The 24543-nt window shown below is 41.5% G+C and overlaps 1 protein-coding gene across 1 annotated transcript in view; it reads right to left on the bottom strand.

The window, feature by feature from the left end:
* Positions 1-24543, bottom strand: part of ERC1 (ELKS/RAB6-interacting/CAST family member 1) — a 3640161-nt gene that overhangs the window by 2830907 nt on the left and 784711 nt on the right. The gene's annotated exons all lie outside the window — the stretch shown is intronic.

Below are 24543 nucleotides of genomic sequence, written 5' to 3'. Positions count from 1 at the left end.
GTTGTCTGAGATAGTAGCTGATACACAGAATAGACCACCAATTTACATTAAAACAAGCATTAATGAAGATATTTCAGTTATTATGGAAACAACTGTTTTAGTATATTGGCAGGCTAGAAGGGCATTAATGCCCAAGCTTGAAATATTTGTATGTATGCATTAATATTGTGTCCTCCTAATCAATATAATGTAGTAAGTAACTTGCATATTTCCTGATTTGTCTGTGTCACAGCTTCTTCTTGTAACGTGACTGAGATGGCGGCAAACGTATAAGCTCTAATCTTGCATATGTACAAGTGGGCCTTAAAATTAACATAACATTGCCCCAGACTTAATGATATATCATTCCTTGTTATAGCTTTTGCATTCCAGATAACAGCTGAAGGTAAGACAGTTGGCTGTCCTCAACATTTCAAGCAACCTGGTCCAATGGCAATGTTCCAGAAGTGCTCCTAACTAGACATTGGTCTGAAAGGAAACAATGGAAAAATTAAGGCTTGCAAAACTTATTAAAAATGCAGTCTATATCAAACATATAAATTCTTCTTTTTATAGGTTGCAAGTTGCATGGTTATAACCTGGCAGGGCTAACCAGATACTAGGGAAGCGATGTGCTTTGGGGGGCTGTTGATTTTCTTTTTTTAATACACTGGCAGGGTCAACCAGATTCCTGTGGTCTGTGTGTTTTGGGGGGCTGTTGATGACTGTCCTCAGTTCTGGTCTGGAATGTTTAATGTTTTGTGGTATCATATATCACTAATGGAAATGACATTATACGTTTAGATATCTAACCGTATTTTATTGTATTTTATTTATTTATTTCAGTTATTTCAGTTTGTTAACTGGGGTAGAACATTGGTCTGTTTGGACCATTTTACAGATTTAGTCCAGGAAATTAAAATGAAGTATAGACTACAAAATTGGTATTACAGCATGACAGGGAAGTAACAAAGTCCATTAACATACAATATAAATTCATTCGGAAATGGTAAAGAGAGGGAAGGAGATGAGATTTTGTCATTAGTAATTCAGTAGTGAGGTAAAGAGATACAGGTATTAAAATAAAATTATTTGAGAAATTAGTTGTGCCTATCAGCTAACAGTATGTCAGTTTGGACATGGTAGAAGGGTGGTAGGGTAGAAAGTTGAATATAAAGTGTTTTACATACTTATTGCCTACTCCATTAAGATTTTTTTATCAGAAGCTCAGAAGACTGTCACATTTTTTAAATCTGTGAAATGTAATTCTTTCTTGGGCGGGGTGGCTGTAGGCTGTAGATAACTTAATACAGCAGCATACAACTGTAACATTATCTAGTTTATTTGGGGGGGGGGTGGCTGTAGCCCGTACACACAACTGTAACATTATCTAGCTTATTTCTTAAATTTATCCCCAGTTTCTTTAGATTCTTCAGCAAAAAGGTGCTATTATGAATGTTCCGAGATCCAACTTTTAAAACAGATGTTTGGAATATTATAAATCATCAAAATAAATATAATTTATGTAAGCAGCTGTATAATGGTATTGTGAATAGAGTGCCTAATGTTTACCGCTCCTGTACTGTGAAGGTCAGTGCTTCTCATTCTGCATGTACAGCAGCGCTACTGATTAGGCTGCATTTGACAACAATGTGGGTCAGGACTCGTACCTCTCAACCAGTACAATTTTGGTAGAGTGCTGACTACATTTAATAGCTTCTTCATTGTGAAAAGAGTTTATTGTCCTCTTATTTGAAGTCAAGAATGTACTTCAGTAAGTCACTGTGAATTCTACGCAAATGTATAAGCACGTTGCTAAACACTAGACCATTTACCCTTTAGTGATGGACAAAATTACTAGTTACTTTTCTGGGATATTCCACCTTAAAAATAAACCACCACGACTGAGCGAGGATGATCCAAATCTCACAGTTTGTAGTGACACTATTAGGATGGTGTCTACACTGTCCATGCCAAATGTTGCTTGTGCTTCAAGCAGTAATGTTGCAGATGAGCCAGATGGTGCTATGGAGGTGGAATCCTTAAAGTATTGCTTCTGCTTCATGTAGTAATGCCAATCATAAGGCTGCTGGTGACGCACACTCGCCTGACTGCTGGACTTTGGACCAGAAAAATGACTACTCCAGTAAGTACAGCTGGCTGTCGATTCGCAATAAGAAACTTGGATGTAAATCGTGCTGTAGTGTGTGGGGGGGGTCTTGACGTAGAGACTAAGAAGGGTCTCAAAATTGCAAAGGAATGGACCAATGACTTGATAACTTCCTTTGGTGAAAGTCGACAGCAACAGTTAACATCCCTGTGAAAAAAAATATTTGACCACAAGGAATCTGCGAGTCACAAAGCTGCCACAAAGCTTCTTGAAGAAGCAGACAGACATATTCTGGAGCAGATGGTTTGGAAGGCCCAGGCAAAAGAAAAAACTGTCACGAACATTTTTCATATTGCCTATGAAGTGGTGAAAGAAAACCAAAGCTTTCATAATTCTGAGTCTGAAATTGATTTACAACTAAATGGAGTTGATATGGGACACATTCTTCATTCTAGTAATGTATGCATCAACATCGTTAATTACATAAGCGATGAAATCAGAAAAATTCTTACAAAACAGAATGCGTCACCCAGTAGCAAAATATCATTAATTATTGATGAGTCAACAATGTTGAGCAACAAATCAACACTCATTGTTTATGTTCGGACCTGTCTTGCTGACAGCAGAATGAACTCGGCAGTAAATTTAATTTTGGACTTAACTGAATTGCAAAACACAACATCAGAAGGGATTTTTAATTCTTTGCTTGAGTGCCTTAAATCTCATGGTTTAAAAGAGGATTACTTGAAATGTAACTTGGTTTGTGTTGCATGTGATGGCGCAGCTGTTATGCTAGGATGTAAAAGTGGCGTTAAGAAGCTAATGACAAACAAGTTTCCATCAGTTATCTTTTGGCACTGTCTGAATCACAGACTGGAACTCTGTTGGGGATGTAATCAAACAAGTTTCGGGCATTAACAGATTTAAGGCATTCCTTGATAAGCTGTATGTGCTATACCATTCCTCACCAAAAAATAACAGAGAACTACAGATGTGTGTAAAAGAGCTGGACACTCAGATGCTAAAAATTGGTCAAATTTTAAGCACACGATGGGTGGCATCAAGTTAGCGTACCGTGTCTGCAGTTCTGGTCAAACATTTTGAGGAAGCCAATGTCCATAACGTGATTGTACGGAGTGGTGCATGTATGAGGGTTTGCAAAGAAAAATCACAACAACAGAGTTTGTGCTAGATCTTGGCCTAATGTGCGACGCCTTTCAAGAACTGTCAGAATTAAGCTTGGAATTGCAAGATTACAACATCAATTTGTACAAAGCAAATGAAAAGATACAAATGCTCGTTCAAGTTTTCAAAGAAAGGCAAACAATCCAGGTCACTATTACAAGATGGCTGCAATGGCTGTGTAAAATCTCCAGTTCAGCAGTGTGTTGCTTCACAGCAAGGATTGCAAAAATGATCCTCCAATTGATCCAACTGTGTTTTACACAAAACTTCATGAATCAATATCTAGAAGGCTACCTGACTGACAATGCCACATTTGCACAACAGGCACACATATTTGATCAAAAGCAATGGTCCAAGGATGTACATAATCATTTAACCTTTGGTGAAAAGGAAATTAGGGGCATCTGTATAAAACTACAGTCATCAGAAAGAGATGCAGTTTATGGATTCAGTCAGTACCTCATTGAAAAACAGTCCAAAAAACTGCAGCCACTATTACATGCTCTTAGTTGTATTCCAGTTTCATAGAGTGCGAACATGGCTTTTTGCAAATGAATCTAATTGTTACTCCAATGAGAGCCTCATTACTTACAAGAACTGTTTCCGCACTGCTCTTCATACAATTGGTTGGCCCTCCACTCACACGCTTCGATCCTGCAAGATACGTTAATTCGTGGCTGTTACGAGGACGAAGATCGCCCATTGACACTCAAAGCAAAGAACGAATTAGGGGAGACTTCATTCGATGAAAATATGTAAAATGTTTGGAATTTTCTTTAAAACTCCATCAGCCTAAGGAATAAGGACTGGCGGTTTTATGGCACTACATAACTTTTTTGTAGGATGTAGAGGTCGTTATCAACTTGCAGTTGATACTCTTCAATTTTGGAAATTCTGTAAAGCACAATAATATGCAGTACTTATCTGCGACATGATGTCTTCAGTAAATGACAATTAAGTGAGAGCAAGCAGTACTGGGTGCATACTGCTTTAAATTTTCCATGTGGCTGTGGCTCTTCACATTTCAGATCATTCACTAATCATACTGTATGTTACATATCTCCACCTTTGTCATCATTTGTGCCCCTAATTATGTCTATCTCAATGTGAATTATTGGGACTCTTTCCTAACAAATATGTGTGCTTTCTGCTCCTTCCACTCATTCTACCTTCTGTTCTCCACTTCCCAGACTACAGAATAAATACAGACAGCAGAAGCAATCATTTTCCCGTACTCTAAAGTCTTGAGGATGCCCAGGATTCTTAGCATGAGAAATAGGACATGCATCTTAATTTTTTTGATCAAGAATTCTGGAGAAAACAAGTAATGTGGGGACAAAAGCTGAAAATCAAGGACAATTTCTTAAATATTACTCTAATTCACAAAAATGATTACGACATTGAAGATTTAGACTATGCTCTGGTCTCCAATCAAAACCTCTTTATAATATTTTTCAGACATGGATGTCAAGGGGTGCACCTGGAGAGTAAAGCTTGAGAAGTGAATCTTGACATCCAATATTATCATAAAATTCACATGATGATGAAAGTATAACATTAAATATCTGGGACGGGACCACAACCATGTAAAGGGGGGAATCCAGACCCTCAGTCTCAGTCTGTGAATTGGTCACAGATATCTCTGTGTTGGCTTTGTTGAGACACTGCCCAGAAATTATAGCAAAGCTTTTCAGTAATCCAGTTATCTAGCTATCTCAGTAAAATCCTTTCTTAGGTTCTGCGTAAGGACTAAACAATCATTCATGTCCATCCCTTACTATCCCACACATGGATTGCCCATAAATGTACTGAAGGAACCTACTTAGGGGTTATACAGTCAAAAGAAAAAGAATGAGAAAATTGACAACCCTAACAAGTGCCCTTGTACAAACTAAAGGAACTAGACAATAAACCATTACTTAAAGATGTACTTGAGGAGGGGGGCTTCATTGCAAGATAATCACAGATTGGGAGGCTATCTTCAAAGAACCATCTCTAACCAAATTGAAAACCTTCTCACAGTCAACTAAAATCACCAGAGCAGGCTCAACTATCCCTTGCAGTCTTGACGTAAAGGAGCACTGTCCTTAAGATAGTCTCAATTTTCCAAATTAGTACAAACCCAGCCTGTGTGAGAAAGATACATTTTGACAGAAGAGATTTAATCTGCTGTGCTAGGATTTTAGCATATACATAAAGTTCCACATTAATAAGAGAAACTAGGCAATAGTTTGCAACTAGTGACCACTAAGGAATCTTTCCTGGGTTTAGAGACCACCATTATTATTGTAGATGTACAAGAGAAGGTTAATCATCCTACAAGTCTGGAAAGACCTAAAATATTCAACAACCCATGCAAAATTTGATACAAGGCTTTTATACAGCTACCCCATCCTGGTTGCAGGCTTCTACACAAGGCATACCATCTATCAACTTGCACACCACTCCTTGAAAAATAGTAGAGAGAACTCTTACTCCACTTTTCCAGTGATAGAAGAGGGCTCATTTTGTCAAAGAATTCACTCATCTTACTCTCCCAATCATCAAGCAAAGGACTTCTAAGTAAAGTTGCTCAAAGAAATGAAGGGACTCTGCATTAATTCATATTTCCTTAGTGAGCATAACCTGTTTACCAGTCACCTTGACCCCTGCTATGGATATCTGTTGCCTGTAAGCCTTGACCTTTTGTCCAGAAACTTGCCAGGCCTTTCACTATCAGGCCAGGCCCTCATTTCGGTTGTTTCTAAATACAGCTGTGGGATTTTTGCAACACAGTAAACGTACACTTGATTTGTCAATTTTAACCAGTTATGTGATATATTGAATACTGAGATATTTGATTTGGAACCCTATGAATAAAGGATATAACAGGAGCTCTTCAAAACAAAATAACTGTCTGGGACAGGTGGACCTGTCAGCACAAGGATAATGCAGGACTGCAGGTAAAATTTAAGATTACTGTCCACTATCATGCTTAATTTGCTGTGAGAAGTGACTTCAATTGTTGCATTATTAACAGAGAAGATTTTACTTTTTCATGAAAGAGGATTTGCAGAAAAAAAGAAGTATTTGGGAGGGTTGAGACAGGGCAGGGTGGGGGGTTGACCCAAATGATGCAACATATGCATAACATCACCTTTTTGCTTACAAAAAAGCCCTAGTGGGAGGTAAGCATTGAAACAATCTCAGCAGGCAGAGACCACAACAGACACCAAAGCCAGGGCAGGCTGGTGAGAGGGTCCACAAAATGCTCCCATTTTAATCAATTTGGAATGAGAACAGAAGTGACTCTCTGGGGTTATGTTAGTTTATAAAAGAAAAAAATGAAGTATAGGTCAGTGTCAACACACTTTTCCCTATCTTGTTCAAAAAATAAACACAGGACTACAACTGACACAAAGGCCACAGCCAGGTTGTTGAAAGGGTCTAACAGTAAACTAGTCCCATTCAACTCAGAACCAAATACAAGGAAACCAAAGTAAGTCACGTACAGATAAACATCTCTAGAGTTTTAACAGGACAAGGGGGGGCATTTAAGAAAAGTACAGTTTTGTACCTACCATAAATGTAGATGTTCGAGTGCTAATACAGCTGCAGTCATAACAGATGGGTTCTCCTGCCGTCAGGCGGGTCCTCGGTCGGCCGAATTCCAAAGTCTAGGTCCGGCGTCGGTTGTCGTCGCTTCTTCCCTGACGTCAGTGCGACAGGGGTATAAAAGAACCAGCCGACGCCATTTTCTTCAGTTTTTCTTGCCCCAGATGTCAGGTGCCCCCAGAAGGAAGGCAATCCATAAAATTATGCAATAATGCAATGCAATATAATCAAAAAACAGTAGTTGCAAGCAAATACACCATAAAAAGAATACCCCTAGAGGGGAAGGAGGGAGGGAAACCTGGACCGCAGCTGTATTAGCACTCGAACATCTACATTTATGGAAGGTACAAAACTGTACTATGTTCATCGTGCATACAGCTGCAGTCATAACAGATGGGTAGAATCCCAAAGCTAAGAAAGGGGTGGTAGGCACTAGGTGGAACTAGGAGGAGCCAAAATGCCCTGCAGGACTGCAGTGGCAAAGCCTGCTCTAGATTTGGAGTACAATGGTAGGTTGTAGTGTTTGGAGGAGGTATGCACAGAACTCCAGGTGGCTGCATCCAAAATATCCTTGGTAGGAACTCCTCTGATGAAGGCTGCAGAGGTGGCTGTGGCCCTGGTGGAATGAGTTCTAATGCCTGTAGGTACAGTTTTGCCATGAAAGGAATAGCAAAAGTGTATGCAGTGGGCTATCCATTTTGAGATTGTCTGTTTGGAAATTGGCTTTCCTTGAGCTCCTACTGCATAGGCCACAAAGAGCTGTTCTGATTTTCTGAAAGGCTTTGTTCTGTCCAAATAATAACGCAGTTGTCTGTGGATGTCCAAGGAATGTAGTAATCTCTCCCCTTTGTTTTGAGGATTAGGATAGAAGGTAGGTAAATGTATGGCCTGATTTAAAGCTACCCTGGATACCACTTTAGGCATAAAGGACGGGTTGGTTCGTAGGGAAACTCTGTCCTGATGGAAGATGATAAAAGGCTGGACAGCCATGAGAGCCTGTAGTTCTGAAACTCTGCGAGCTGAGGTGATAGCCAGAAGGAAAGCTGTTTTCCATGACAAATATTGCAAATCCGATGAGGCAGCTGGCTCAAAAGGAGGCAAGGTCAGTTTTTCCAGAATTAAATTAAGATCCCAAGCAGGTATTGGTTGTTTCCTTGGAGGTCTTAAATTCTTAGCCCCTCTGAGGAACTGTCTTAGGAGAGGGTGAGAGAATAAAGGTGGATCAGTGTTGTATTTTGCAGAAATGGCTGAGGCATGGATTTTGATGGAGGAGAAAGAAAGTCCACTGCTTAGCAGTTCAGCCAAATATTGTAGTATTTGAGGTAAATTCAGTTTTCCAGGGTCCTGGCCCTTTTTCTCATTCCAGACACAAAACGTTTCCATTTTATGGAGTAAGCTTTTCTAGTTGATGGCCTTCTGGCCTCCAAAATGACATCCTGCACCTCCTTGGAGAGTAGGGCCTGCTGTGATGCTAAGGAATCTTCCATGTGGCTAGATTGAGTGTTTTTAGCTGACTGTGAAGTGTTTTGAAGCCGTGCTGAGTCAGAAGAAGAGGCATTAGAGGCAGGGTCCATGGGGGGGGGGGTGCGTCAGGCTCCTCAGGAGTGGGTACCAGTGTTGCCTTGGCCCGTCCGGAGCAATGAGGATCATCTTTGGTCTGTCTGCTCTGGTCTTCAATAGAACTTTGGGCAGCAGAGGAAGAGGTGGGAAGGCATAAACTGTCATTGATGTCCAACTGAAAGAGAGAGCATCCACTCTCCAGGCCTTTGGATGGAAGATCCTTGAGCAGAATTTTGTCAATTGATGATTTTTGTGGGAGGCAAAGAGATCTATGTCTGGCCTTCCCCATTCTTGGATTATTTCTGTAAATCTTTTGGATGCAACTTCCATTCGTGTGGATCTGTCATATTCCTGCTTAGGTTGTCTGCCAGCATGTTTTCCTTGCCTGGCAAGTACTGTGCTTGTAGTTCCATTTGCAAGTCCATGGCCATGTTCCAAAGTGACATGGCCAGTCTGCATAGAGGGTAAGAATGTGTTCCTCCCTGCTTGTTTATGTACCACAAAACTGTGGTGTTGTCCGTTCTTATCAACAGTTGACCTGGTTGTAGAAGGTCCTTGAAAGCTATAATAGCATTTATTACTGCTAGCATTTCTTTTTGATTGATGTGAAGGTGCTTTTCTTTTTGGGACCATTTGCCCTGAATGCACCGATCTGTCATGTGCGCCCCCCAGGCATAGTCCGAGGCGTTTGTTGTGATGACTTGATTTGCTTGAGGCTTGCTGAATGGAAGACCTGTGTTTGTTTGACATGCTTGAGCCCACCACAGAAATTCCTTTTGCAGACATGGAATTAGTGGTATTATTATTTCCAAACTGTGGCTGTGTTGAGACCATATGTTTTTCAGGTACCATTGTAGTTTCCTCATATGCAGCTTTGCACATGGGATTAGTAAGATGCAAGATGCCATGAATCCCAGAGCCTGCATGATTTTCCTTGCAGTCAGCCTGGTGCAATTTGCTAGAGTTCTGAAGTATTTAATTAGTTGCCCTTGTTTTTCTGGCGTGAGGTAGGCCATCTGGGTGTTTGTGTCCAAATTGGCACCCAGGAACATTATCTTCCGAGAGGGTATTAGCCTTGATTTCTTTTTGTTGACTGTGTATCCCAGAGAGTTCAATAACATTATTACATAAGCCAGATGTTTCAGAAGAATGTGCTTGCTGTCCGCTTGGATCAGGCAGTCGTCCAAATAGGGATATATTTATATCCCTTGAAGTCTGAAGTAGGCAATTACTGATGCCAGGCATTTCGTGAATACTCTGGGCGCAGTAGATAAGCCAAAGGGCAATGCAGAGAATTGATAATGAGTAGAACCTGCAAGAAATCTGAGGTACCTTCTGCAATTTTGTCTGATTGGGACATGCATGTATGCCTCCTTGAGGTCCAATGTTACCAGCCAAGACTCCTTGCCCAGCATGGGAAGAAGTTGCTGTAGAGAGAGCATCTTGAATTTTGGTACGAGTAGAAATGCGTTTAGGATGGATAGATCCAAAATAGGTCTCCAATCTTTTCCCTTCCTTGGCACCAGAAATAGCCTGGAATAAAAACCTTGACCTTGTTCGTGCGTAGGTACCTCTTGAATAGCTTTCATGTTTATAAGATCTGTAATTTGCCTTTGTGCCTCTGCCCTTTGATTGTGTGGCAGGTTTGGCATGCCTCTCATTTTTGGAAGGGTGTGAAAATGGAATTTGTAGCCTCTGTTTATAATGTCCAGGATCCATTTGTCCTTTGTGACAATATGCCAATTTTTTGAAAATAATGCCAGCTTTCCTCCTAAGGGGGCTGCCATTTGAGACCTGGTTAGCATGCAAAGGGGAAAGTCATTGGGTTTGCTTTCTGAAAGATTGCGAGTTGTCCTCACCACCTCTTTGTGTAGGAGCTTGCCATTGTCTGCCTCTGTACAATCCTTGGGATTGTCCTCTGCCCCTCGGGCGCCTGTATCTGCCTCTTTGGGGTCTGTCTGTGGCAGGAAAGGACCAGTTTTTGGAAGGCCAATTTCTACTAAAATGTGGGGGTTGAACCTGTAGAAATTCTTTCACAGTTTGCATAGATTTAGCCTTTTCCTCCATTTTCCTTAATACCTCCTCAGCATTAGCACCAAATAGTACATCCTTTTGAAGAGGGGCGTCTAGTAACTTAGCTTTGACGTGATCAGGCAAGGCTTGTTCCTTGAGCCAGGCATGCCTACATATGACTGATCCTGTAACAGCAGCTCTACATGAGGCCTCTAGAGCATCAAAACCACATTGTAAGGTATGCTTACCCACTTGTTCTGCACTATGCATCAAATCCTGCAACTCCTTCAAGTCTGGTTGATCAGGTTGTGACATTTTACTTTTCAATTGTGATAACAAAAACTGTTGGTATTTTAGCATATGAAACTGACAGTTTAAGGCCCTCATGGATAAGGTAGCCGAGGTATATACCTTTTTTCCCCACCTTTCTAAAGATCTGGAATCTCTCTCGGAAGGCAATGGATTTTTAAGCAATGGAGGCCTTAGCTCCCTTGGGGCCTTGTGAGATGGTTTCTAGGTCAGCAGCATGGCTCTTATATAGAAATTGGTGTGAGTCAGGGACCCTGTAGTATCTGTCAGGCTTAACTGGAGCTGGAGGTAGAGAGTCCGGGTTAAGGCAGGCCTCAGAGTAAACATCATCTAGGATGTCCAAGACAGGAGGTATAGCCAGAGGCCTGTGCTGCGGAAGCAAGAGAAATTCCCTGAGCCTTTTCTTGGAATCTGAATAATCCTGGCCTTCCCAGTGGAAGTGTTCCCTTAAGGTATGCAAAGTTTCCCCAAATGAGTAATCCTCAGGGGGGAAAACAGAAGGGATGGACTCCTCCGCATCAGAGTCTTCAAAAGGGGAGTAAGAATGTTCCTGATCATCAGAGTGCTCTGAAATAATGGAGCCCTGATCAGAGGAGGGAGAATCTTCCTCCACTATAGGCCTTTTGTCCGGAGGGGGCTGAGAACCTCTGATAAGGGTAATTAAATCTTCAGCCATTTTAAGCATCTGTTTCTTAGGCATGGGGCCTGGAGATGGGCCCTGTGTAGCTGGTCTCTGAGTGCATGGTTGCTTTAGACTTTGTGAAAGCCTTGATGGAGAAGGAAGAGGAAGGTCTGAAGACACCTTGAGTGGAGGTGGACCTGTCCACATTCTGAGTTTCAACGCCAAGAGTGGCTTCGGTATCTGTAGTCGGGGTGTGGGCTGAGGAGCCTGTGACCTCGGGCACAGGAGACACCGTCAAAAACAGGTCGTCGGTAGTCAGGGGCTGTGTAGGCACCTCGCTGAGAACCAGACCACGTGTAGTCGGCTCTGGTGTGGTGTCGATAGAGGCCGCGGACCTCGTGGGTCGGTCCTTGTCTTTACGTTTTTTAGACAAAACCGGAGTCGGGGTATCCGACGACATAGTATAGTTAAATGCTTTCCCAAAATAATGCTGGGCGAACTCCGCCCGACGCTTAGTAGTGCGTTTATTGAATGTAGCACAAAAGCGACAGACCGAGACGTCGTGGTCTGAGCCTACACAAGGTATACAGAGGGAATGGAAATCCTTATGCGGTATTTGCTTCCCACAAGAAATACAATTATTAACTTTGTCTGACATCGGTCTGAGGCAAGAAAAGTTTCCCCAACGGGGTACTTAGCTTTTAAGAAGACTTCGGTTTCCAAATTTTCGTAATCTCAGGAGCTGGCCGACCAGCACTTGTGAACTGCTTCTGCTTCGGGCACCGCGCGGCAAGAAAGACTGAAGAAAATGGCGTCGGCTGGTTCTTTTATACCCCTGTCGCACTGACATCAGGGAAGAAGCGACGACAACTGACGCCGGACCTAGACTTTGGAATTCAGCCGACCGAGGACCCGCTTGACGGCAGGAGAACCCATCTGTTATGACTGCAGCTGTATGCACGATGAACATCAAAAAAAACATGGGGTGGGTGACTTTGGCTTGTTCTTAACAATATCAGGTAGATGTTGAGTACCAGACTAAGGCACAACTACAAGTGGCACCACAGTGTCTGAGAAGCAGGCTGCTGGGATACGACCACAACTGTCACCTAAGCCAGAAATGGGCTCATGAAAAGGTTCAACATGAAACAAGCTCCTTACACTTAGAAAAAAGTGCAAAAAGCATACTGTAAATCATACACAAATGACCACCAACATCTATAAATTTAATAAATGTTAAGGAAAATTGGTAGAAGAAAGCCCAAATATGGAAGAATTTTGTTCTGCTCTAAAAATAAGCAGTAAATCAGCAGAGTCTGAGCCACACTGCAATATGACTGCAGGCAGCACTAGAACCCAGAAGGGCTCTTACATGTTCAGATAATAAACAGATACACAAAGACAAAGAAACGTGCATAATTTCCAAGGACTGAAAGTAGGAACATTAAAAATATGCCCATAACATACACAATGATCCATAAAGGAAGAAAATGTCAGGAGGAGAAAGTCGGGTAAAATTACATAATACTGACCTCAAAATCATGGCTTAAGACATTCAAATTAGCCATAGGTTCATACAGTGGATATAAAAAGTGTACACACACCTGTTAAAATGCCAAGTTTTTGTGATGCAATAAAATGAGACCACAATAAATCATTCCAAACCTTTGCCCACCTTTAATGTGACCTATAACCTGTACAATTCAATTGAGAAACAAACAAATCTGTTGGGGGAAAAAATATAAAAAATAAAAAATATACAATAAACTGGTAGCATAAGTATGCAGACCCTTAAACTAATACTTTGTTGAAGCACCTTTTGATTCAATTACAGCATTCAGTTTTCTTGGGTAGGAGTCTATCAGCAAGGCAAATATTGACTTTGCAATAATTGCCCACTCTTCCTTGCAAAAGCAATCTAAATATGTCAGATTGCAAGGATATCTCATGTGCACAGCTCTCTTTAGGTCACCCCACAGATTTTCTATTGGATTTAGGTCTGGGCTCTGGCTGAGCCATTCCAAAACTTTAATTTTCTTCTGGTGAATCCATTCTTTTTTTGATTTGGATGTATGCTTGGGGTCATTGTCATGTTGAAAGGTGAAATTCCTCATCATCTTCAGCTTTCTACCAGACACGTGACGGTTTTGGGCCAAAACTGACTAGTATTTGGAACTGTTCGTAATTCCCTCCACCTTGATTAAAGCCCCAGTTCCAGCTGAAGAAAAGCAACCCCAAAGCATGATACTGCTACCACCATGTGTTACTGTGGGGTTGGTGTTCTTTTGGTGATGTGAAGTGTTGTTTTTGCCCCAAATGTACCTTTTGGAATTGTGGCCAAAAAGTTCACCCTTGGTCTCATCAGACCATAACACATTTTCTCACATGCTTTTGGGAGACAATGTTTTGTTTTGCAAATTTTAGCTGGGGCTGGATGTTCTTCTGTGTAAGAAAAGGCTTCTGTCTTGCAACTCTACTCCGTATGCCAGACATATGGAGAATACGAGAGATTGTTGTCATATGTGGTACACAACCAGTACTTGCTACAAATTCCTGCAGTTCCTTCAGTGTTGCTGTAGGTCTCTTGGCAGGCTCCCTGACCAGTTTTCATCTTGTCTTTTCATCAGTTTTGGAGGGACGTCCAGTTCTTTGCAACATCACTGTTGTCCCATCTGATGACGGTCTTCACTGTGTTCCATGGTATATCCAATGCTGTGGAATTTTTTTGTACCCTTCCCCTGACTGATACCTTTCAACAATGAGATCCCTTTGATGCTTTGTAAGCTCTCTGCGAACCATGGCTTTTGCTGTAGCAAGCAACTCAGTAAATGTAAGAAAAATCCTACTAGGACAGCTTAACTTTATTTGGGGTTAATCAGAGTCTCTATAATTGATGGCAGGTGTGTACCCAAGAAGACTGAATGCTGTAATTAAAGCAAAAGGTGCTTCAACAAAGTATTCATTTAAGGGTGTGCACACTTATGCAACCAGCTTATTGTATGTTTTTTTTATTTTTTTATATTTTTCCCCCCAACAGATTTGTTTGTTTTTCAATTGAAGTTTTGAAATTATTTATTGTGGTCTCATTTTTTTATATCACAAAAACCTGGCATTTTAACAGGGGTGTGTACACTTTTTATATCTACTGTAGGTGTGTGCTAGGCTAATGCCCCTGGGGCCCTTTACAAGCCTAGCCCATAGAAGTGCCCTGGCATTGTGCCGCCCATCGTTAGTTCCTAGTGCCACTATCAAATAGAGCCACTGGAGTGATCCCCGGAGTATACTTTCTATTTCCCATCCACTCATCAAGACTGCTCTTGAAGAGGGCTAATGAGGTGCTCTGCTTGACATGTATGGGACGTCTATTCCACAGCATGGATAGTCTCTGGATTATGAACCTGTCCCTCCAGCATGTTTTGTTGATTGTGGTAATGAGGTTGAGGTCTCTGGAGCATGCAGTGTGGAGAATTAGGGATTTCTTTAGATGTAGCATTTCTAACAGAGCTGAGTCAGACATGGCTTTGTAAGTCAAGCAGAGATTCCTCTTAATAGACGATATGAGACAGAGAATAACTGGAGTTTTTTTTTAGTCTGTCAGTGTAGGACATGTGTTTAAGGCCTATGATCCTCTGTGAGGTACTTTTGTGGCCTCTACAACTGTTGCAGATGTCTAGTGAGGTACATCCCAAATGGCGCATTATACTATATGATTGGTCTAATGAGGGAAGAATAGAAAGAAATGATGACCTCTTTCTTCCTGGATCCAAAACCCTTGGTAATGGGATGTGCCACATAGAATGACTTTCTGACCACAGTGGCAATGTGGTGGTTGAAGGAGAGGTTGCTGTCATCCCGTGTCCCCAGATCTCTTAACGCCTTCAGTGTTCAGTGGGCTCCCACTGATGTGGTAATTAGTGGGAACTGAGTTTTTCCCAAAGGGGATGATGATGCATTTTTTGGCATTAAGCTTAAGGCCATGGTTTTGACACCAGTCATTGGTCTCAGTGAGGCATTTCTGTAGGATGTCTGCATCACTTGGGGAATTAATAATGCCTTCCAGCTTGCAGTCGTCTGCGAATTTGGTCAGCCAGAGTCCCTCTGTGCTGGCCTGGACTTCTGAGAAGTAGATGCCAAACAGAAGAGGACCCAGGACCGATCCCTGTGGGACACCACTCGTGACTGGTCAGCAATCTGACTTGGAGTCCGCTACTTTTACACTGTGGGTTCTATCTGTGAGCCAATTTGCAACTCACCTAACGATACAGGGGTTGATGCCTAGTTTTCTGAGTTTATCAATAATTCCCGAGTGAGAAATGGTATCAAAGGCCTTGGCCAGATCGAGGTAGGCTGCATGTACTGCCTTACCTTCATCCACCACTCTGGTGACTAAGTCAAAAAGTCAACCAGGTTGAGCAGGCACGATCTACCTTTCGCAAAACCAAACTGCGTGGGATCTAGAGTTTGGAGATCCCTACATCCTTGTTAATTTGGTCCATGATGATGCGCGCTCTATAGCCTTACATATCAGACTCGACGGGCTAATGTGGTGATAATTTCCAGGATTTGTAGTCGCTCCTCAGTTATGGAAAGGAATGACTGTAGCAGTGCGCCATTCGGTAGGGACAAAGCTTGAGGTGAGGCTGTGAGTGAAAAGAGCACACAGATGTGGTGCCAATTCACTTTGTAATTCATGTAGAACACATCCAGGGATATTACCGGGTCCCATGGAAGCTGTATTCTTGGCCTTAGACAATGCAGCTTTAACCTGTGCTACAGTGATGTTGGGTGCCTTGCCATCTTCAGATACTGAGATTGGTCCTGGGGGGGGGGGGGGGGGGGGGTGGAGTTGGCACTGAATCTGTTGGCCAATATGTTGGCAATATCTGTTGGCTCAGTATAGGAGGTACCATTGTGCAGTAACTTAGAGCAAATCTGGGTATTGCCATGGAGATTCTTGATACAACTATAGAAGGCTTTGTGGTTGTTTTTAGTGTCTGTTGCAATTCTGCCTTCATAGCTGGCTTTGGAGGTTTTAATGAGGGATCTCAACTTTTTGTTGAGGCTAATAAGGGAATTTTTCCAGTCTTGGGACTTCACCTTTTTATGCAACAGTTTCTTCCTTTTGTTGTAGAGTTTATTAATGGCAGAGGACCACCAGACTGGCTTCCTTTTTTTGGAGGAGAGCATCTTGGTTCTGTTGGGTATGGCTAGTTCCATGCATTTATGTACGTGTTCGTACAGTGCACTGGTGTATGATTCGGCAGTCATGCATCTATTTTCCATTGGCATGGGTGCTGTAAAGCTAGCCACCTCTGTTTTTAGGAGTCCAAAGTCAGCTTTGGAGAAGTTTTTCATGATGGATACCTTTGCGGGCGGGGTATGGGTGAATGTAAAAGCAAAGAAAAAAAAACAAAGAACTCTACAAATACACACATAATAAAATCTCCTAAAATAAATGGTAGCCTGGAAAAGCTGGTAGAAGCAACTGCACTTAAGCTTGGCAAGAGAGATCTGGACGGAGATTCCTTCTGTGCACACAGTATTGGGAAAAGGGGAAAAGTCAGGTGGCTTTGAGGCGCAGAGGACTATGGAACTATTTTATCATTTGTTCTAATGAAAAGCAGTGGCAAACGTTTTGTGAAAGCTTAACTGATAAAATGTTGTTGAGGAAATTACAGATGGGGCTTAAAACGAATAATACAATCATACCTCTCAACCTCTAAAATGAAGAAATTTGGACAAAACCCAAGATAATGGGGGGGAACAAAGGCCCAAAATCTGGGACAGTTTTTACATACTGCTCCTAATGAGCTTACAAAGCAGCTAGAATAATAGGTTTTGTATTAGAAATACATTTTTGAGGGATTTGAAGTCTGAAGATCAAATGTATGTCATGATTTATGGACTTCAAGTCCTCATGTATTTACCACAAAACCACAAACTTTTATCAGAAACAGACCAAAAATAGGAGTCAAAATTGGATATTTGAGTGGTATGAATACAATAAATGTAAAGGAAGAAATGTGAGAGAAGAAAATTACACATAAATCCTGAATGTATCTATGTACAACAAAAATGAAAGCAATACAAAAAGACAAATGTGTCAATATTACCTTACCAACAGGTTGATTTTTTTGTCTTCTCTTGTTATTTCACACAGAAAAGGGTTCACATCTAGATCAATAGAGGTCATTGTGCCCCTCTACTCATCACTCATCAGGCCCATAATTGAATACAATGCCCCTTTTGGGATGTACCTTACCCGACACCTGCAGCAACTGGAGAGACCCCAAAAGTACCTCACCAGGAGGATCATGGGCTACAAAAAGATGCTCTATGCAGCTCGACTAAAGAAACCCCAGCTCTACTCAGTTGCTTACCGCCTACTCAGAGGCGATCTATGCCTGATGTACAAAGCCATGTCAAACCCAGAATTAATGGACATGCTCCACCTCAAAAAATCCAAGTCCCTTAGAGCTACATGCTCCAGGGACCTAAACCTCAGCACAAAAATAAATAGGACATGCTGGTGGGACAGATTCATTTCCCAGAGGCTCCCCTCACTCTGGAATAGAATCCCAGTTCATGTTAGACATAGCCCCTCGCTGACCCTCTTCAAGCGAAATTTGGATGCGTGGATGGGAAATCGCAAATTCACCCCTGGGATCTCTCCTGTGTCCCTGCTAGACAGAGGCACAGTAAACTAATCTTAAAAGGGTACCTTCTGTGACCTACTTTACAGAGGCACAGTAGGCTAATCTAATAGGGAGGCAGAAGCCAAATACACTCTGGCTAGGCTTATAAATGCCCTAGGGCAGATAGTCTAGTATCTACCTATGAACCCATGAAAATACTAAACTAAGGTAAAAACTTGAAAAACACAGTAGTCGAAGAGAGAATAAGGAATGGTACTTTTAAAAGGGACTAAGTAGAGGCAATAATAAGTACCAGTCTGACACAGCTGCAGGTAAAATCCACAAAACTTTAATAAAAACAAAAAGTAAGAGAGTAAGCGCTTTCACGGTATATTCCAACATTATCTTCAAACTGAATATTTTATTTATTTATTGATTTCCAGTTTGATGACCAGGGAGGTCCACTGGGCTCAAAGAGCCCGTTTTCAGTGGAGGCCCGGGGAGAAAAGCTCCAATAATACATAGTATAACCTCAATAATACAATGTACAAAACACAGTGGAAACAGAATCAAGTTCAGCAAATTTTACATATAAAATAGCAAAAAAAAAACAAAACAAATGTTAAACAGTAGCTTATAGAAGGATGTGAGCATATTTACATATTTAGTGGTAGAGAACAGTGGTGCAAGGTTAAATTAATACACGGATATAGAAGTAACATTAGCATGGATGAGTTCTTTATGTATGTATAATAGCATAAGTTAGATTAATACAAAGGTTTAATCCTCTGAAGTCGTATAGAGGAAATATTTACATGAAGGCTGTACAGAGGGTTAAACAATAGTGTGTAAGGAAGAACAAACTTTATGTGTAATAAAGTATTTATGTGTTGAGCAGGTTAGGTAGGTGGAGTGCAATTGCATTTCCATTTTTGGGAGAGGTAAGAATGCAGCAGGGTTTTGAAGTGTTCAGCGTTCTTAGAAGTTCTTAAGGATGGAGGGAGAGAATTCCATTTTTTTGGCGATGGAGAAGGATAGCAGGAGCTGACCAGCGGGACAGTTTGGTTTATAAACAGAGATTAGATTTTGGTGCGGAGATCTTAAGAGTTCTGTTAGGGGTGTATAATGTTAGGATGTTTGATAGTGCGGGACATATAGTTGGTTTGAAAATGAGCTTGTGGGTGGTGATGAGTTGGAGGTAGTCAAGGTAGTTTGGGAATTCTAGCCATTGCAGCTGGTGGAGAGTTTTACAGTGATGAGTGGAGTAATTGGAGGTGGTGGCGAACTTTGAGATTTTATTGTAACAGGATTCTAGTTTAGAAGAGATGGAGGAAGATAGGCTGGTTAGTAGGGGAGCGCCATACATTAGTGGAGGTAGTAAGAAGTAGTGGCAAGGGTCTGTCTTGTTGATGGGGAGAAGAAGTGGGAGTTTCTATACAGCATGCCAAGTTTCTGATGGGTTTTCTTTATATTTAGCTGAATATGGGTATCGAATTTTAAGTGTTCGTCAATAGTAACTCCAAGACGTTTAGCAAAAGGAACGATCTCCATAGTGGAGCTGGCAAGGCTTGTAATCTTGAAAGAGGTTTTGTCTAGGTGGATAGATTTTGAGGGAGAAAATACGATCTTTGATTTGGTGGCATTCAAAGAGAGGCGATTTTGGAGCATCCAGTTCTCTGTAGTTGAGAAGGCAGTCGGAGTTTTTGTTTGCAGCTCTGGGAGGTTTGATGCAGAGCAAACTAACATTGAGTTGTCTGCATATTGTACTATCTTGGTGTTAGGAATGGCTGCATGGAAATCATTAATGATGATATTGAACAGCATAGGGCCAAGAATGGATCCCTGGGGTACTCCGGTTGGGGTGGGAAGGAAGGCGGAGGTGCCAGTCTTCCATTTTACTGCCTGAGAACTGTTGGACAGGTAGCTGATAACCAGGTAATGGTGTTTTGTGAGAGGTTAAGATTGGAAAGGTGGTGAAGAAGGTGGGAATGGGAGACTGCGTCAAAGGCCTTGGAGAGGTCAAGGAGGACTGTGGATACGAGTTCTCCGGAGTCTCGGGCATGGTTAATGATGTCTAGAAAGGAGAAAAGAGCTGTTATTGTGCTATGGCCAGGACAGAACCCATGTTGTGTTGGGGTGAGGAGTTGGTTATGTGTAATGAATGGCATGAGCTAGAGGTGGATGCATTTTTCAAGAATTTTTGAAATAGGGGAGAGGACTGCTATGGGTCAGAAATTGGAGATGTTATTATGTTTGCCTCCTTTATGGCGGGGAAGGATAAAGGCTGCATGCCACAGTTTGGGGACATAAGATTCATGTAAGGATCTGTTGATGAGTATGCTAATGGGAATTGCAAGGCTGTCTGCTGCTATTTTTAAAAAGAGTGAGGGGATATTGTCAGGAGCACTGGAGCAGGGTTTAAGCTTAGAGAGAAGTTTTTTTTAAATAAGAGGTGGGGATAGGTTTGAGGTGAAATATGGGAGGTGTATTTGGGGTGGAAGGTTGAGCAGAGGGTCTGACTTGAGGGAACCTGCTGTTGCTTGGGAATGTTTTAGTGAGTTCAGCTATAGAGTTAGTAAAGAAGGAGTTGAACAGAGTGGCTATTTCTTGGTCAGATTTACTAGTGTCAGGGCAGGGGTTGTTTTTTGTGCCTGGGTTGAGAAGTGAGTTGCTGGATTTCCAGAATTGTTTGGGGTTAGAGGAGTGGTTAGACTGGAGTTTGATATAATATGCATTTTTGTCTTGTATGATAAGTATTTTTGCTAAGTTACTGAGTTGTTTGTATTTAAGAAGGGTGTTAGGGTGCCTATCATGATGATACGTTTCCAGGTCTTGTCCCTTTGTTGCATAAGTGTTTTGGTATCTTTACTAAGCCAAGGGGCAGAATTGGTTTTTATGTGTTTTATTCTTGGTGGGGCTTGGGAGTTAAGAGTGTCTAAGAAGGTAGAGTTGAAGAATTCAACAGCACTATCCACAGGTAGCATTTTTAGGGTGTTCCAGTTTATCAGTCTAAGAGAACTGGAAAAAGTTGTGGGGTTAAAGTTGTGGAGATTCCGAATATGGATATATTGGTGAGGATGTGGAGGGGAGGGTGTTGATCTATGGATGCAGGCTGGTAAGTAATCACTGATGGAGTCTGGTAAGGTGCCAGCAAGGAAGATTTTGTTAGGGTGGGAGACAAGGATGCAGTCCAGTATGGAGCCTGGGGGGTTATTTTTATTAGGTCTGGTTATAGCATTTTTGAGTTGAGTAAAACTACATACATTGATTGAAATGGTGGGGTTATTGGCAGTAATTTTATTCCAGTCAATGTTCACATCTCCTAGGATACATGTCTCAAGCATGATATTATATGAGGACCATAGAAGGATTTTCTCAAGTGTATTAATGTTGTTTCCAGGGGGGGTATAGAGCGCTATAATGCAAATGCTTACCTGGTCATTTAGTTTGAGATTTCCTATGACTAGTTCAGCTTTGTTAAACTGTGGAATAGAGTTTTGGTAGGGAGTGATAGAGAGTAGGCTAGAGTAGATTAAGGCTACTCCTCCACCCTTCTTTTTAGGTGGTCTTGCCTAAGTACTTGAAACCCTGGGGGTAGTATTTCAGAGTCTAAAATATGGGGTTTTAGCCATGTCTCTGAGACTGCTGCTATGTCAGGTTAGGTTTGGGATAGCCAAGCATGGAAGTGGGATAATTTGTTTCTTAAGCTCTGGGTATTAATGGTCAAGATCTTCAGGTATTTGGGGCTGGCAGTATGGGTGTTAATGGGGGGAGATGGATTACTCCTGGTACTAGGTCCTGGGTTGGGGTGTATGTCTCTTGCTAGGCATAGGAAATTAAATGGGAAAGATAGCAGGGGTTTGGATTTGCTCATGGTGTTTGGTGGGAGGTACGATAGTACTTTGGGAAGATGATGCTTTATTGAGCTAGGTAGGAGTTTAAGTTTAAAGCAGTGAAGTGGGTTTTGGAAGCATTAGGGAGGAGGATGTAGTGTGGAAATGAGATATGGCAGTGTTGTGATTTGTGTCAGGAGTGATGGTGAGGGGAGGAGGGGTTAGGAAAGAAGGGGGTAGTTTGCAAGAGGAATAGGAGGTGGCATGGTAAAGAGGTATTAGGAGTAGTAGGCTAAGGGAAGGCATGAGAATGGTTTGAAGAGACATGGTGTGGTGTAGGTATGATGGCATAGTTGTGGGTTAGGTGTTGACAATGTATTAGGATACTTGTTGAAAGTGTAGGAGGGCGGATTGTGGAAGTTTTTCTAGAGCATTAAGGATTAGAGATGGGTGGAGTGAGAGTATTGGAGGATGGGAGAGGATGGGTTAGTGATGAGAGTGGATTGGGCAATACAGGGGGGTGGGGACTAATGGGTAGGATAAGGGTAGGAGCACTGGGGATAGGGTAGGGGAGCGGAGTGAGCCCACAGGGCGAACGGAACGGGCAGACCCAAGGAGAAGGAAGAAGGCAAGACTGTGAAGAACAATCAGTGGTTAGGTAGGTGAGCTCAGAGGTAAGGAAAGTATGGAGGATTTAGCACTTGTTTACTGTGGTTGTTAGTTAGGTAAGAATAGAGAAGGTCACAGAGATTGTAGGCTAGAGGCAGGAAATTAATACTAAAGAACACCAGAGTCATTTATATAGCATATCAATAAAACAATCAGCACATCAATTAAGCATATAATGGTTAAAGTGCCAGTACATAAAAACACAAACCTATACACCAGTGTCAATGTTTCAAGGGTCTGCCTTTCAAAAAAGGTTTAATAGAGACTACCTCATTTAAACCAGGTGCATTATCAGCATTTAAAGATCGAATCCACTTCTGTTCAGCGGATTCAGTCCAGTTCCTAATGCTCCCCCCAAACTCTCTGAAATGATCTCAAGCACCAAGAATCTAAAATGATGATTCATCCCATAATTAATGGCGTGCTTAGCCAGGGCACTGGTTTCTTTCCTACTTCTGATGTTTCTCTGATGTTCTAAAATTCTATCTTTTAGCTGTCTATTGCTCATCCCAACATAAAAAGCATGACATTTAATACAATAACTAAAGTAAGCTATATTAGATGTCCTGCAATCAGCATAAAAATTTGTCTCCAATTTAAAATCCATACCAGGATGTACATATTTGCAACCCGTATGAATGAACTTACATGCGGTACAATTTCTACACTGAAAAGTCCCTTTCATATATGATATCTTCTCCTTACTAAAGAGAGACGTATTATAGCACAAGAGTCTTTTCAGTGACTTGTTGTGGGACTGTCTTTATCTTTTAGTTCATCCATGGTGCCAAGTAAAGCCCAATTCCTCTTAATAATGTCACAGACACCCTGTACATCTGAAGAGTATGTTAGAGGAAATCTAATCACCTCTTGTCTATCTTTAACTGTAGTGGTTCTGGTAATAGCTCTATCTGCAAAATAGGGTCTACACATTTACCCTCTCTCTTTAAAGGCTTCTTTAATACACTCATTGAGATCTGCTTCTTTATACCCTCTGTTAAGAAACTCCATTTGTAGGGACTCTGATGCTGCTACCAGTAGTTCATCATTATGAAGCCTCATAGTTCTACATACGTGCACATTAATGACATTTCAAGTGACATGTCTCGGATGCATACTGCTTTTATGCAACATGTTATTTTTCCTAGTAGGTTTCCTATAAATAGTTGTGACCATATGTGATAGTTCTGCTTTCTTGACCTTGACGTCAAGAAATTCAATTTCATCACATGAAAATGTATACGTAAACCTTAAAAAAAAACAGATGATTGTTGCAAGCAATCTATAAAATCTGCCAGACAATCTGCTGTCCCTTTCCATAGCAGAAAGACATTGTCCACAAATCTAGAATACCACAAAATATGATCAGAAAAGCCATCGGCTACCAGGTTGGCTTAGCTGTTGGCACAGGTTGTGCCCATTGCTACGCCAACCTTCTGTTTAGAAAATTGTTCTTCAAACAGGAACACATTGTTCTCCAAGACAAGTTCTAATAGTGCATACAATAATTCAATTTTAGCAGTGGAAAAAGAGCAATTGGTACACAAACTTCCTGATATTTTCTATGCCCCACTGATTCGGAATCACTGTAAAAAGTGATTTTATGTCCATCGTCACTAGGAGATATTCAGTATCCAGGTTGGAAGTGGCCACATAACTTCTGCAAAAAGCTACTAGTGTCTTTCAAAACCATCTCACATGTATCAAGTAAGGGATGCAGTTTTTTTTTCAATAAAAATCGAAAGTGGCTCAGTCACCCAACCTTTCCCACACACTATCAGATGCATGGGTGGGAGCGGTAGGTTTTTGTGTACCTTGGGTAAGCCATAGATAATTGGTACAAGGGGTTGCTTAACTTCAAAATACTGAAACAGTTTCTCATCGATCATACCAGTCATTAACAAGTCAAATATAAAAAAGTATATTTTTTCTATAATCCCATTAACTATGGGCTTGGTAATACAAGCATATGTAGTCTCATCACCTTTAATTTACCAGTTTGTTCTACATACAAGTCCCTATCCAAGATCACTA

The sequence above is a fragment of the Protopterus annectens genome, chromosome 11.part0 (genome assembly GCF_019279795.1).
Source record: "Protopterus annectens isolate FY-2018-M chromosome 11.part0, PAN1.0, whole genome shotgun sequence".
Taxonomy (NCBI): Eukaryota; Metazoa; Chordata; order Ceratodontiformes; family Protopteridae; genus Protopterus; species Protopterus annectens.
This window is presented reverse-complemented; position numbering and strand designations above follow the sequence as displayed.